This window comes from Lissotriton vulgaris, chromosome 3_1 (genome assembly GCF_964263255.1).
Source record: "Lissotriton vulgaris chromosome 3_1, aLisVul1.2, whole genome shotgun sequence".
In the NCBI taxonomy this organism is placed as follows: domain Eukaryota; kingdom Metazoa; phylum Chordata; class Amphibia; order Caudata; family Salamandridae; genus Lissotriton; species Lissotriton vulgaris.
The window spans coordinates 90803182-90815482 of record NC_141689.1 but is presented as its reverse complement, the minus strand read 5'-3'; positions in this window follow the sequence as shown (position 1 = coordinate 90815482).

The following is a 12301-nucleotide window of genomic DNA, read 5'->3' as shown; positions in this document are numbered from 1 at the left end:
ATCCCCTAGATCGAGATAGAGAGAGAGAGAGACAAGTCAAAAGAATTACATACTGCAAATCACTGCGTAGTCACTGTATAGTGACGTTGTTAATAATGTTTTTTCTAAGTGTTCTAATTATTATTGCCAGTATTCTGCTACCTATCTATTGGCCTATTTTCAGGCGTGAACAATCTGTCTACAATGTCTCTGCTGAACACACTTTTAGTGAACTTCCTGCACACGAACTCTCTTACAGACTTGCGCTGCGCAACAATACATTCATTAGTATGTTACACCACTCCCATCAGACAAATAATGCTACCGACTGCTGGATATGTGGCCGACTCCCTCCCTACCAGAATTACAAGGGAGCTCTGCCCCTCTTTCCGTACCCGTTCACTCACAATGGCTCCTGTGGAGCATGGTTTAAGATAATTAATTCCTTAGATCCTGATATTGCTGTTTTCGATGGGGGCTGGGTTTGGGGAAACTTGAACTTAGTCCTGCTCGACGTCTGTTACCCTGATAAAGAGGGACTTCCCACTCGAATAGGAACTGATCTAGAAAATGAAGTATATGGATTAGGTAATTACACAATTAGCCTTATGATCCTCACTGTTGAATCCGAAGCTGCTCCAGTTCTGCCCCATATGTTAGTATTACCAGTCACAGGTGAACTATGTGTTAGCAAAAAAGGTTCAGTACACGTAGGTCATAGTAAATGCACTACTGTGATCGAATTCAGTGACCATGGTAAATCGTCCTTCAAAGCTATCAGTCACTCCTATTTTGTTTGCGGTCATACCGCATACATACGTTTGCCTCCAGATTGGGATGGTACCTGTTATATTGCATTCCTTCTGCCACCTGTTTTTCTAGCTCCCCCTGATTACCATAGAAATACGAATCTAGTACAGAATAGACCCAAAAGAGATATTCCACTTGTCGACTACACAGAAACGGCATGGGAACAGTACACTGATTTCAATAAAGGATTCTTTTTCTTCTTAGGACCTGTCCAAAACAGTAAATTAATACGCAGATTAACCAGAACACTTGAAGCTGTAGTACATGAAACTGCCTCCGCCTTAGGTAACTTAACAGAGGAGCAATCTGCTATGCGGGTTGTTGTCCTTCAAAATCGTCTTGTTATTGACGTCATCTTGGCAGATAGAGGTGGAGCCTGTAAGGTCATCGGGTCAAGTTGCTGCGTTTTCATTCCACAAAACGCACCATCTGTCTATCAAGCTATTACCCGTCTGCATAAAATTGCAAATCAGATACATCAGAATCCAGGCACCTGGACTTGGTCCGGTTGGTTCTGGACAACGTTATCCGCTTGGGGATGGAAGATCTTATCATTCCTAGGCATTGGCCTTGTTATAGTATTCAGCTGCTGCCTGTGCCTACAGTGTGGGCCAGCGATATGTGGACTGTGTGCCACATCGTGCATTGAACATTCCAGTTTTCTCTCAAATAGTCAAAAGAAGAAAGATGAACATATAATGTTACAAGAACAGACTGATCGATTCATGAGGATCGATATATCATAAAGGGTCCGTAGGGAACAAGGAGGGAATGAGGTAATATAGATTTTTGGTCAAGTTATGTTCCCTAGCGCGTACCCCACCGACTCCATGTACGAGTTAAAGTGCATGTAACTTCCCTCCTGTGCCAGCTATGAAGACGCAAATACATTTGCGTCCAACGTTAACATGTCCTCTTTCAGACCCACCATGAATGGGTTGAATGGTCCGTTCCTAAGTATACTATGCCAACGTCTTTTTGTACTATACTCCTACGTTTTCCAGCCCTGGCTGAAGTAGGCCCTGAATCTCTGCCACCGAGCCTTTTCCCTGGCTTCTGACTCTGAAAGCCTCCAGCCCAGGCTGCCCCCGTACCCGTGAACTCTGACTTACTTTTCAGCGCGGCCCTCCGTGCTCAGCTCAGCCTGCTGCCTGCCAAGATTGACTATAACCTTCGAGTTATCTGTTTCCCTCCCCGAAAATACATTCCTGCCTGCTAGCTTCAGTAAACATCCTTCCTCAGCTGCAGGGCTAAAGGGCCGACCTGTCTCTGTGCAAGTAATTCATAGCCTCCGTTGCCATGCTTCCATGGAAGGCCCCATGCCCCCACGCTTCTCATGCAGACACCCAGGCGCTTATACACGCACTCACAGTCAGTATAGAATAGCTTCTGCTCTAGAGACCTTTCTGCCCAGATAGCTTAGTTCCTAAACACCAGATATCAGATATGATAGAAGCACAAGTTGATCTGACATGCCAGACTTCTGTCTCTTTCCGTCAGTGTAAATGTCAAGTCCCCTGCACCCCTCCAAGCACACGTCATGCAGCTGCGCGCGCATCCAAGCTTCCGATTTCTGCTGACATTGCAACATTTTCCGTTAGTGCCACCCCTTTGTGACACCTATCAGTGACGTTTCTAGCACACACCTCTAGTTCACGCCTCTTGATTACGCACTTGTACCACGTGTATACTGTTATCTTGTCTTCTCTCAGCTGTTACGCCTTCTATACTGTTTTCAATGGTGTACAATAAGTATATAAGCTATGTACTGTTAATAAAATGTAGCGCGCTCTATCCCTTCTGACACCCCTGTGGTGGTCAGAACATGATATCTTGGCCATGACCATTCCTTTTTAAGGAATAAAACCCCTAAGAACTCTAACACCACGGACTCTGTCTTTTTTCATCCGATCTGAGTTATTATTGATTAAGTACTTACCTGCATAGAAATTAAGAGAGTAAATTATTTATTTACATCAGAAGGGCTGTGCCTGCCTGACTACAAAGCTGGCTCCACCTCCCGCTGGGCGACTGTCACCTCTGTCCCTGATACTGAAGGGGACTTCCCTCTAAACCAGTCCAGCTGGTTCTCACACTGAGACTTCAAAGGCTTCAAAGACTTTTCTGTTTATAAGAAGGGGTTGTGTCCCTTTCCAAAATGTTCTTGTTTCTAACTTGAATCTGCCAGGGGCATGCTGCTGCTGGGGCTCAGGGGAATCCCTGGGCCCTGCCCAGCTCCTGGACATTTGATGGACTGCTGGGGGGACTCTTCTTGGCTGTCCCCCTGCCTGGCTGCATCTTTGAGGACTTTTGCTGGACTTTGTTCTGCCTGGAGACCTTAACCTGTGATGTTGGGACCCTTCTTGATGCAGGGGTCGTTCCTGGGGGCTTGTCTATGCCCCTAGCGCCTTGAGAGCGCTTTATTTTGCACCCGTAGCGAGCGTGTCGTTATCACGCATTTTGCGTGAGGTTTTGCAGGTGCCACCCTGCTTTTTGCCCGACATCGTATTTTATTGCCCTAGCGAGTGCCCACCTCGCTTATTTGCTATTTATATTATTTTCCTCGAGGGAGCCCACTCCTCGGGAAACTCAGCCCCCGCCTGCCTGCCTAAAGGAGAAGAGCCGCTGCGCTGCCCGCAGCGACCCGGAAGTGGTTGGCCGGCCAATTGGAGCGCGGCCGGCCGGAAGTCCCGCCCCGCAGCCTGGAAGGCGGAGGGAAGATGGCCCTGCACGGCGGCGGGTCAGCTGGGCTCCCGTGAGCTGAGGGAGCGCGGCGGCAGCTGAGGGAGCCTTGGAGCGGAGCGGAGTGGTAGCGGGGGGGGCGTGAGGCACATTGTCGGTGCCTGCCCCCACCGCGAGAAGGAGAGCGGCCGAGAGCGTCTGAGCGCGCCAGCGGGGCTCCATGGTGGAAGAGGAGCCCCGCACTGGCCAGAAGAAGAGGCCGCCGCGTCGGAGTCCCGGTGAGTGGAGGCTTCGTGTTGGTGCCGGTTTAGAGGCACTGCTTCAGGATGGCAGCGGTCCGCCCCAACGGTGTGTAGAGCCTGAGACGGCTCTGGGGGCATTACTTGAGAGCCCCGAGAGGCTCCGTAGGGGCACGTGATGGCACCAGTGCACTACCCAGGATGTTCAGGGTAGTTAGGGCGGCCCCGAATGGCAGTGGGTCGCCCCACCGTTCTCCTCGGGCCCAGATGGCTCCAACGAGGGGGCAGAAGAGCAAGGAGGGGCGCCGGGACACATTGTCGGTGTCCGCCCCTCCCCAGTAGCGCGAGCTCGCGCTCATGGTCAGTGTGAAGCCATGAGGGCTTCAAGGGCGGCCCCGGTTGGCAGTGGGTCGCCCCAACGCTTGGAGAGTCCAGGGAGGCTCCAGGGGGCATGTTGCTTTAGAGCCAGTGTGGCTCCAACGTTTGACCAGTGTTGGCCAGAGCCTGTGTGGCTCCAACGTGCGCAGCGTTTGTTTTAGAGCCGGTGTGGCTCAGGTGGCGCAGATTTGTTCTAGGGCCTACTGAGAGCCCTGCCACAGCTTTTTGATCCCAGCTGCCCAGCACTTTGTGGGCGGCTGCCACGTTTAGGTTTTTGTACTTTTGAAACTGGCGCTGCATGGCAGCGCACCCTGACTTTGGACTCGGGGCATCTTTGCCCCACAAGGCCAGTTGGCCTAGGGACTGCCACAGGTAGTGGCTTATGTAGTGTTGGCGCAATGTGATTTCTATGCTTTTTAATAGTTACTGCTAATGTGAGTTTTTGCGGTATTGATTTATTATGCACCTCTGAATGTGTAGGTTTATGCATTATGTGTCTTTCTTTCCATGCGCTGCACCTCTGAATGCTTAGTCATCATGTGTCTTCTTGCGCTGCACCCCTGAATGTATTTTATTGCATCATGTGCTCTATTCTTAACACCTCTGAATGCTTAGTCATCATGTGTCTTCTTGCGCTGCACCCCTGAATGTATTTTATTGCATCATGTGCTTTATTCTTAACACCTCTGAATGTATTTTAGGCATCATGTGTTTCTCTTTATCACTCCTCTGAATGTAGGTTATTGCATCATGGGTAATGTGTTCTTTTCCTAGACCCCTAAACGCTGAGTGATACTTAGGTGGTTGTCTTTTCTACTCCTCTGAATGTAGGTTTATTGCATCATGAGTAATGTATTCTTTCTTAGACCCCTAAATGCTGTGTGATACTTAGGTGGTTCTTTTTTTTTAGTGCAGGTGGTCCTAGTAAGGTCCTGGTTCCTGTTACCAGTGGTTACTGGTGGTTATCTTTGATTATTATTTTATGTTACATTTATTCTTTATTCTAGAAGTGATTTTATATTCTATATTTTATCTAGAAGTGCTACATCTCAATATGACAGTGGCCCATGTGGCCCTGTCTTGTGAATAATCCCATGTGAATATTACCCGTGCCAGTTGGCACAATGTATATGTGTGATTTTTATCTGATGTGTGTTTTTACAATACAAAAGTTATTTTTATAATAACCTTGTGTGGAGTCTCTTTTGTGGTGTGCCTAGTATGTTGTTGCTGTTGTGCGCTGGCGCAAATGCTTTACACATTGCCTCCGAGTTTAGCCTTACTGCTTGTGCCAAGCTACCAAGGGGGTGAGCAGGGGTTATCTTGGCGTGTGACTTCCTTGCCCTGACTAGAATGGTGGTTTCTGCCTGGCTTTGGCGTCAGCCTTAGCCTACCAGAAATAGCCAGTTCTAACAGCGGTCATTTAATGCTTTGCGCATTTTTATGCACAGAGAGATTTACCACGTCTTAATGACAGACTGCAGAGGGGTGCACTTAATTTGGATTACATTCGTTTGTCTGCTTTACACTATGAGCACACGCAATGGGTTTCTTTGTTTGTGAAGTCCTGCTCCTTAATTTTTGCACTTGCAGCCAACTGTAGCATACACATAATGATGTACCCTTGTACAGTGAGATTCTAGCATTTAATACTGTTCCAGAGTCCTAGCAAGGAAATATCGTGCAGATTCTGATGTTTGAGGTAGTGAAAACTGATTCGAGCCTAAAGTCCCGTGTCCTTACATGGTGCATTTGCAGCGAAACTACGAGAAAGTGCTGTCTATTCATGTGAAAGTCACTGTATAAGCTCATGCCCCAATAAGCATACATGCGAAAAAAGTGAGCAGAAAATATTAATCCACCTAAACGTGCAGTCATGAAGTGCGCAGCCCACACACCATCCCCTTGCACACTGCTATCTCCATCGCACAGACATAACTGTAGATGTTTTGTACTTAGTGCAAAGGGTCCCAGAGCCTGCTTTTTGGGAACCACATCCGCATGGCCTAGTTTTGGTTCTAACTACAGAAACCTTTGGTGAAAAGTCCCAAAAAATGCGAGAAGTTGTGGTCCCACAGCAGGCTGGGGACACTCCTGATGGGATGGTGAGTTTCATCACAGGGTACAGAACCTAAGCAGATACACGATATGGCCAAGGCAGAGGCACTACAGAGCAGCAAGGGGCCTGGGCGCAAGAAAGGAAAGGTGGCCTGTCCACCCCTACTTGTTCATTTATGCCTGTGCTTGGTACACAGAGAACAAATTTTGTTAAAATTATTTTTATTTTGCTTGTTTCACTGCATACTCCTTTTTTGTTGTTTGTTTTTTTATTACATTTTAGCCAGGACTCAAGATGCAAGGGTGGGGTCTGCTGTCAGTAGCGTAGCCCTAGTTCAAGGATCGGAATGAGCCCATAGTAATTATCAGGGCTCAGTGTGCCCCTGAGGCCTCTTGGCACCGGCGCCACTGCTCCTGCTGTGCAATGAAAGCCACTTCCCTGCCTTCTGCAAAGGTTCCCGGGGTGAATTCCTGAATTAGCTGCTTCCCAAATAGGAGCTGGAGAAAAATAAGAGTCGCTATTGACAGGCTCTAGTGCAGGAAGACGCACTCACTCAGTGTGTGGGAGGCATGGCAGTGGTTATGAAAAAGCATACACACGCTACAGATGTGATTACAAGAACGATTGTCAATGTCACAATTACATATGTACTATTTTAAAGAGTATTTGCACAGAACCATTACTTTAATTGTGAGTAAACAGTTCAAAGTTCACGAGTAAGGATTTTTTTGGGCTTTAAACCTAAAAAAACTTACTGCAGATGCGTTCACGTCTTTTGTGCTTGATCATGAAAAATAAAACGTTTATGCTGGTATGTTGTTCGCTTGCCAGATGTTATAGTAGTATTGTGTATGTGTGTGTGTGGCTCTTGTGTGTGAGGGTGGCTCTGTGGGTGTGTAGGTGGGTCTGTGTGAGGGTGGCTCTGTGTGTGTGTAGATGGCTCTGTGTGTGCGTAGGTGGCTCTGTGTGAATGACTCTGTGTTGACTGTGTGGGTGGCTCTGTGTGAATGACTCTGTGTGTGGGTGGCTCTGTGTGGGTGGCTCTGTATGTGTGTGGGTGGCTTTGTGTGTGTGGCTCTGTGTGAGGGTGTAAATGCAATAGGTCTCGCATTTGCGAGAGATTAAGCTATTGGCATTGTAAATGACAATGCCATTTATTTATGTTTTAAAAACAAAAACATAAATAACAATAATGTCATTAGCAATGCCAATAACTCTAACTTTAACAATGCCGAGACCATTGCATTGTAAATGCTTGTTTGCATTTGTCACCCCGAGTGAGACAGGTATGCTCAGATGTGAGTCCTGTGCTCTCCATGCCACTGTAATCAAGCTATCCAGGCTGATGAGGGCTGAAAGCCCGAAACCGGTCCTTGGATGCTTGTTTCCAGTCCAGGAGGACCTTGCTTGGCAGTTCGGGCTGGACTGTTCCCATGGGGCACAGGGTCAAGACTGATTTGCATATGGCTGGGTTCAAACTGGAATGGCATGGTGAGCAGAAAAACGATGGATTTGGGCCCAGATCTCTGTACTGGGGTGAATGTATGACATTGTTCTGCATTCTGTCCATCACCTGTAGTTTTTGACATATTTAGTACATCAGATTATATCAGTGCATTCAGAAGTATATTTTAAAACTGATAGCTTTCAGAAATGAAGTAGAAGCTTCATGCCTCCTTCCACCCTGACAACAATGTCAATAGTGATCTAAGAGGCAATTGTCACATGGAACTCTCTGTGTGGTCTGGGTTGTTATTAAAGATGGACAACATTAAAGTTTATTACATCAAACACAGGAGGAGGTTTTGTCCAATGCACATTCCAAACTCATGTATTTCAAGGCGCTCGTATAAGTCATAATGAAGAAAAAGGAAGCAAAGTGAAATTAGACACATAATTTGATCAGATGGGGAAGTCAGGTTTAATCCCAGGTTTTTTGGGTTCACATTGTGCAATTCTATTTCATTTCAATTCAATGATGAAGTTATTTCCCTTTTACACTTGACTCTCCCAAGGGAGCAATAGCCACCAGAGAAGGCTTACCCCAAGGTGCAGTAGAGGGATAGTGATTCGGAGACAGCCTAACACAGTATTGCCAAATCTATGACTCTTCTAGAGACCAGGGGCTTTTTTTAGAGGGCAGTATGGAATGAAATCCTCATAATAACTCCATGACTCACTGACTACACCATGTATATGATTCTCTTAGCCTATGCCCACCTTCACCCTGGCCCCCTCACACACATAAAGCCTTTCTCCCCCTGTGGTGGCATCAATGCAGCCCTTGGGAACACCACAGACCATAACTGAAAATGTCTGCGAGCACCCATGCCCTAAGCTCACCACTTTGCTGCAGCTTCTGGTCTACCCTTTCACCCATTATGATCCTGTAGCTCCTGGCTTTCCTTCAGCTTTTCAACTTCCCATAATACGTACCCACTCCCCCTGCTGCTCCTCGTTCCTACTGCAGCTGATGTCCTGTCAGTAATCCGTTGACCTCCCTAGAGCTCCGGCCCCCCTACAGCTCGTGGCGTGGTCGGCAGCCACTGACTCTTTACTGACCTATGTTGCTCCCTCCACCTCCAAACCTTCAGGGATCTCAAGACCACTCAGCGACTCATGGGGGCCATGCAGCTCCTGGGAATGGAGCTCCTCGCAGTTCCTATGTGCCCTGACGGCTTCTCTGCCACTGCTGACGCTGGCCATCCTACACCTCTCGCTTCTTGTTATAGCTCTTGATTGCACTGATATACCTGAGCTGCTTCCTTCAGCTCTGGACTTCACTTCATCTGCTGGGTACTTGCTCACCTGGTCTCCTTTCAGGCCTGGTCCTCCCTGCAGGTTCTAAATGCACTGATGCGAGTGCACTGAGCCACCCGGGCGGTATAGCCACCCTTATATCAGCACAAACTGCCCCCGCCGGGCGTGGCAAAGGACTTTAATAGAGGTAGGACAGACTGCTCATGTTCAGTCAGCCACTAATGTACATGTGGTGTGCATGTGAGTTATTGCAGCGATGAGGTAGGCTTTATGGCAGACGCTGAGGTGCATCCAAGCCCAGGCACTATCATCATCATAGGCCAGGATGACCAGATGTCCTGGATTTCCCCGGACAGTCCTGGTTTTCATAGTTTTAAATACATGCCCAGGGTTCTGGGACAAAGGTCAAGTTATCAATGTTCCCGCATTCTCCAAAATACTGGAAAAACATGTCAACAACCAACTGACTCAATTCATGAACTCCCAGAATCTTCTGCATCCGTCCCAATCCGGCTTCAGAACAGGTTTCTCAACCGAGTTGACACTCCTGGGAGTGACGGAAACCATCCGAAAGCGGCTAGACAAGGGTAACACAGTGGCACTCATGTAATTAGATTTGAGTGCCGCTTTTGATACCATATCCCATGAGACCCTTGTTCAAACTCTAAAATCGAAGGGTGTAGGTGGTGCTGCCATTAAATGGTTGGAGAGTTTTCTAGTGGAGAAGTGTGGCTCACTGGTTAGAGGAGGCAGACCTGGAAGCAGAGATCAGCCCGGGACCAGGGTTCAATTCCCGGCTCGGCGGGGTCTTGAGTCCTAAAATGTCCATGGACTCGACATTTCTCGCTCCGGTGCCTTCTCGATTCATGGGTTCACACTCTGCGACTCTGGGCAATAGCTTGCTTAATCTCCACAACGGCCCATCGCGGCGGGATGCCTGGCTTTCACCTTGTGGATACCCTGCCGGGGTTATCTCACAGGGGAATACCAGGACGGGTTCCCATAGCAAGCGCTTAGAGACTGGTTGGTGATTTGCGCTATATAAATTCCTGTACACATTTACATCTAATCGCACATTCCAGGTTTTTTCAAAGAATAATAACTCCAGATCCCATGTTTCCCTCCACGGCGTGCCTCAAGGATCTATCTTAAGCCCATTGCTTTTTAACATTTACATTAGCCCCCTGGCAGCCATAGCAGAAGAAGCTGGGCTTACAATATATTCTTATGCAGATGACACACAGCTTGTCTACTCTCTATCCATAGACGATAAGCCTAAGGTGTCCTCAGTTCAAATAGGCCTTCAAAAGATTACCAAAAGGATGCATTCCAACAAACTGAAGTTAAATGGAGGTAAAACGGAGCACCTCATCCTCGTGGTAGCAAAGATCTCTGGGGCCCATAGCCCTGGCCACACCAAATGGGTCCCCTTCCTCAGCCATCGCAATTTTTCGCAACTTGGGCATCATTATTGACGACCAACTGTCTATCCGACAACAAGCAGTTAAGACCACTTCAATATGCTTTGCCATTTTGAAATGGCTGAGAAAGATTCTATGGATGCTGCCGGATGGGGATCAAAAGACGGTGGTCCAAGCCTTGATTGTGTCAAGATTGGACTATGGGAATGTCTTATACCTTGGGGCCAACAAGGATGTCATTCGCAGGCTGCAAGTAGTCCAAAATGCTGCAGCCAGACTCCTATACCGGCTTCCTAGAATGACCCCTATTACCAGGTCCCTTCGCGACCTACATTAGCTAAAGATCGAAAATCTCTCTAAATTTAAAGCACTCTGCTTCATGCATAGAATCAACGCTGGGAAGGCTCCCAGCTATCTTAGGGCTTTGGTTAAACAATACATCCCCACTTGTCACCTACGCCCGTCAGAGCAGGCCAAATTCGTGACCCCTAGGTTCAAACGGGCTCAGATGGGTGGTCGTTCTTTTGCTCAATTGGCCCCTACATTGTGGAATTCATTACCACTTATACTCCGCCATGAGCATAACTATGTCAGATTTCGGAAAGGCATCAAGACATGGCTATTCAATCAGTGAGCTCCATTGATTACTCCTCCTCTAAGCATGTGTCCAAAGGCGCCGGGAAACCTCCGGGTAGCTGTTGCGCCATACAAGTTTGAAAATAATTAGATAGATCTATGTAGGCTGCATTTATTAATTGATTTATTTTAAAAGCATAATCTTATACCATCTACTTCAAATCAAAACACCCCTATACTGTTGAATAACCTCTCCTGAATCCTTACTGCACTTTAGGTAAGATCCTTTCAGTTTACACCAGTTCTTCAAGGGCTTATAGCAAATGCTCCACAAACATTTTACTTGGAATATCTAAGATTTTTTAAATCCTCTGATTATTTGGTACAGTTTGTGACCCTCTCTTAAAAATTGGGAGTCTGAAAATTGCTTGCAGCAATCTACTTCAGCCATCAAAGGCGTTAGTACTTGTGCCCGTAGGTCAGCGTTCAATTCTAATATATCTGCAGACAAGCCACCTAGCCCTTCTGCATTATAGCTGCAACCTCCTTTTTGGATGGTATTAGGCTATTCAAATCCCCGCTTATGATTAAGGAGATATTCCTGTATTTCATTATTTTTATTTTCCTTAGTACAATAAAGATTGGAGCTATAGTTAACCCATAATCAACAGCACATGGAGCTAATTTCTTAATTCCTTCTAATGTTTTACCGACTAATTACCAAAGGTTTTTCGCTCTCCCAATCCGTAGGGGCAAAATGACCAGACCAAACACAGTCCTTTTCGATCTTTCTTCTTTCCCTCCTAAACCCCTTCTTATAATCTTTTATCAGCATATTTCTGATATTGGGGTTACATTAAATGCTTCCCTGATTTTATTATTAAAAGCTGCTTTAGCCTTTTCTTTCTTTGACCACAATTCGACCCTCGTCTTTTGTTGCCCGTTTCGAAATTTCGATGTGAACTGTCAAATATAACGTTTTAGCTTTTCATATTTCGCCAATATCTTATTTTCTGTATCTTTTCAGTATGAATTCAGGAGATTCTGACTCATTTGTTTTTTGTTTTTCATTTTGACTGACCAAATTATTCTACGATCACTCTTACACTGATTTTAGGCTTAGATCCACAAAATGTCTATTTCTTTAGCTATTGTTCATCCTGAAGCTTGTAACATCCTTCTAGTTCTTGGGTTGGGGGTCTATACGAGTTGAGGGACCTGTGACCCTTATCGCACCTTGCCCACAACACCCTAGGCCAGGCCAGCAAATGCATTCTGGTAACTACTGTTTTGTTTCCATGGTATACCTACAGGACTACAAGCAGAAAACTGCAAATTAAAGACAGAACTGATGGTGAATAGTTCCTTACTTGTGAATTACTGAAATTATCATAAAC